The sequence below is a fragment of the Myotis brandtii genome, unplaced genomic scaffold, assembly GCF_000412655.1.
Source record: "Myotis brandtii unplaced genomic scaffold, ASM41265v1 scaffold470, whole genome shotgun sequence".
Classification (NCBI taxonomy): Eukaryota; Metazoa; Chordata; class Mammalia; order Chiroptera; family Vespertilionidae; genus Myotis; species Myotis brandtii.
Genome location: NW_005367953.1, coordinates 2,229,106 through 2,233,565, shown reverse-complemented (window position 1 = coordinate 2,233,565; position 4,460 = coordinate 2,229,106).

Below are 4,460 nucleotides of genomic sequence, written 5' to 3'. Positions count from 1 at the left end.
GCTTAATGTCATGTGGCATTACTGTTGGAACAGAACACTCTGATAACAAAAAGCAGAGGTGAGCATCCATCTCCGCCTTTCACAGCCCTCTGCTTGTTGTCTGATTGGAGTTATATAAAGCCTAAGTGGAACTAAGACGAAGCCTAGTAATTGTCATGGCAATGACCTAGATTTTCCTATCAAATCCAATCTTATCAGGATTGGCGATGCAGGAGTGACTCCAGTGAAGTTAAAATCTTTCTGCCCCTGTTTAGAATATGCAGCATTAAATTCAACTATTTTCCCATAAAATTTCAAACACTAAAACTTTTAAAAATAGCATATCTCACCTGAATTTAAGAAATCGTCATTAATTGTAAAGTGTGCTTGATCACAGAGAATTATCTAGGCAATCAGCATCACATATAGCCTTTAATGCCTCCTGTCTCCTGAATGAGTTCTGCATATTGATCAAAAATTTGCAAATTTCTCTGCTTATGCCTCATCACTCTCTTCTTTGAATGAGTCTGAAACAAGTGGGATTTTAAAAATCACAGAGCTGGGAGGGACCATTTAATCTAGTCCTCTGATTTTATAGTTGTATGCCTAATCCACTAAGAGAGCCAGGCTACTGTCATCTTTTGTAAATTTGTGAAAGGTCTAGCAGGAATACTGCAAGATCCTTCTACCTGACTCCCTCCTTCCTGCCCCCTTTTTTTTCTCTATATTGCTGTTAGAGTAATTGTTCTAAACACATATCCAATCAAGTCACTCTCTTCCTTGCTTCACATTCTTCAGTGGCTCTGAGTTTGCCTCGGGTCTAAATTCAAACTCCTTGGCCTCACCTACAATCATCTGTGAGTTGGTCTGACCTTATCTCCCTCTGCAGATTATCTATAAGAGCTCCCATTTCTCATTTTAAACTATGGTATTGCTAGGATTCTAAATGGTCTAAATGCAGTTCTCCAGCTGTGTTCTATCTGCCACCTTACATTTGCACATGCTGTTATTTCTTTCTATAGTGCTCCCTCCCCCTATGTAAGAAGACCCTTCCTTATTATCCCATTTGGATAGTTCATATTAGGTTGTAATGAGCAGGGGAGCCATCAGAAATTGCAGCACCAGGTGTGAAAAGTGAGAGAGGACTTACTGAGATGAGGGTGGATGATTGGATGGATGGTATTTACATCCTGAAAGAAAAGTCTTTGTGTAAAGAGCTTCAAAGTTCATATAAGACTAAGGTCAAATGGGTTGATAATGGAACTCTCTAGGGTGGTAGTGGTAGTGGTGGTATTTCAGTGTCCATAATGGGAAAGAGAATGGTTTCTTTATCTATCTATCTATCTATCTATCTATCTATCTATCTATCTATCTATCTATCATCTATCATCTATCTTTGTTTGGTTGGATCTCAGGGGCAAAAGTTTAAATTAACCACATTCCTCAGTTTATGGCATAATACTACCATTGGTTTATACAAAGATGTTATTTAATTTAGTTATTTTTCTTTATTAAAAATTTTATTCACATCTTTACCTCCACTTTCTTCCTCCCATATAGGGAACTATTCCAATGTATTTAATGTAGATTCTTTTATTTGTATGTATTCTTTGGGAGTACATATATTCAAAATTTACTTTTAGTGATACTGTGTTCAGGACCTCATTCTATATCTTTCTTTTTTCAGTGTGTTTTTAATATACTTGTTATATTAAAGGTCTGTGGTCTTCTAACTGCTAACATCACCATACTTCATCCATCCACCTTCCCCTCCCCTATTCCAGGTAATGAGCACCCAGATAGCCTCCAATTCTGTTTTTATAAACTACATGGAAATATCCACCTGTATGTCCCCTTATAGATGTGTGAGAGACTATCTTTGTGATAGATACTCAGGGATGGGCTCTAGATATGTGCCACCTAATTGGACCAAATGACATCAAGATTCACCAGACTGTGCTACAGAATGTGCATCTGTCTACGTGCTCACCAATAAGCATGATATCCCCACCTCTCCACCAACACTTGGCATTACCCAGCTTTCCAATGTCTGCCAAAATTACAGGAGCAAAGTGATGCCTCAGTTTGTTTTAACTCTTTTAAATAGACTTTATTCATATTTACTAATTTACTTAATTCTCACCTGAGGATATTTTTTTAAAGGGAGAGAGAAAAACATTGATGTGTGTGAGAGAGAAACATTGATCAGTTACCTCCCGATTGGGGATTGAACCTCCAACCTAGATATGTGCCTCAACTGGGAATTGAACACACACAGTTTATGAAGTGTAGTAGGCTGAATAATGGCCCCAGCCTCACATGTGGCTTAATGAGAAGACACTAAGACTTTCCTACATAAGTCAGGGACTAAACATGAATCAGTAACACAATTTCTGCTCCTATATAACATTATTTTGAACCTGTTATTCATTGTAATTAGATAGGAGAAAGCAATTGGAGGACATAATAATTGGAAATGAAGAGTTAAAACTCTGTTTTCAGATGACACAATATTACATCTGGAAAATTCAAAAGAATTAATTAAAATGACCTCAAACAATAAAATATTTTAAAAATGTAGCAGCTTATAAAACTAGCATTAAAAATCAGTAGCCTTCATAATAGAAACAAAAACAATTATAAAATGTAATGAAGGAGAGGATCCCTTTCATGATATTAAAAAAAGAGAGCCAAGGTAAAACTTGATTAGAAGTATCCAAAGCCTGTATGAGGAAAACACATCTGAAAGTTACAAAAGTCAATTTCAACAAATGAAAAAATATGCCTTGCTCTTGGATAGGAAAACTCAACATATTGAATATCTGTTTTTCCTATTTTAGTTTATAAATTTATTAAAGCCCAATAAGAATCTCATTAGATTCCCCCACCCCTGGAGCTAGACAAGTTTATTATAAAATTTATCTGAAAGAACAAATAAACAAGAATAGCTAAAATACCCCAACAAAAAAGAGCAAATGGGTGAGAGAATGCAGTTACCAAACATTATAACAAACTGTTAACCCTTTATAATTAGGACAATTTGATATTGACACATGATTAGACATACAGACTAATGGAACAAACTAGAAAAATGAGTAGATAAAATTGCATATGGAAATTTAGTATATAATAAAGACCGCATCTCAAATCAAAAGGGAAAATACATTTTTTTAAAAAAGTATTTTTAATAATAAAGAAAAGACTGTGGTCACAAAAATATTGGCAAAGTTAGGAAAATATAGCATAATGTTTATTAATAGAACTCAACTGACCAAATTATTAAAACATTGTTCCTTGCTTTATAACTGGAGAGGTGTCATAGATAATGGTTCCATTGTATTCACTTTAAACTAGAGCATACATTTTTAATAAATGAAATTGAGATGCTGTGTATCCAGTTTGGGGCTGGTAAATATGTTTAACACACACATATGTATATTATAAATTTTACTGATATAAAGAATGTTTAGCAAGCAATTTACAAATAGTAATGAAATTTACAATTGTAAACCCCATATATTTAATTGATTTTCACAGAATGCTTTCCTTGATTTTTTGCCAAACTCTTATCCATAAGCAATCTCTGGTCACAGTTGGTGAGTGTACTTTCACATGAATGTAGGTAGATATTTTTATTTACATTAATGAATAAGGAAGTGAAATGAGAGACACAATGTTCAATTGTGACTTATTTGTCAATGATGTGAGTTCTTTGCTGAATCAGATTATAGTTTTTAAATTTTGGAAGATTATTTCTTAAATATTTTTGTGCCATTCACAATGTAGCAACTACAGACACAATGCACTTTTAAGATTAATCTACATTGCTAACATTTTCTCCTTCATTTTCTTAAATCTAGACCATGAGTTGGCAAACTTTCTGTAAGGGCCAGATAGAAAATATTTTCGGTTTTTTGGGCCATGTGGTACCTATTGGAACTATTAAATTCTGCCATTATAGCACAAAAGAAGCCATAGACAATATGCAAACAAATAGGTGTGGCCATGTTCCAATACATTTTTAATTATAAAAACTAGTGACAGGCTCAATTTGGCCTACTGGCCATAGTAATTCCTGTTCAACACAGTCAACAAAACAATACATTAAACCCTAATTTTAGCATTGCCAACTTCTGTGGTGTAAATACTTCCATCATAGCTAATTTTATGCTATTAGTATATTGTTTAATATCAAATTGAGATGTACAACAGCATACCATTCTATAGTTTTCCATCATATGGATGCTGTAGAAGTAAATAATCTCAAGACCCTTGATGATAGTAAAATACACTGAGTGGCCAGATTATTTTGACCACCTGACGTTTGTAGGCAAATTAGCTATAATTTTGCGCTGAAGTTGCTAGAGGGCCAGACCATTATAAATAGGGAAGCAGGTTGTTTACCACGACAGTAGAAGTGATTTTTTTCTGAAGATATGGGTAAACAACGCGATTTAACAGCCTTTGAATGTGGGATATAT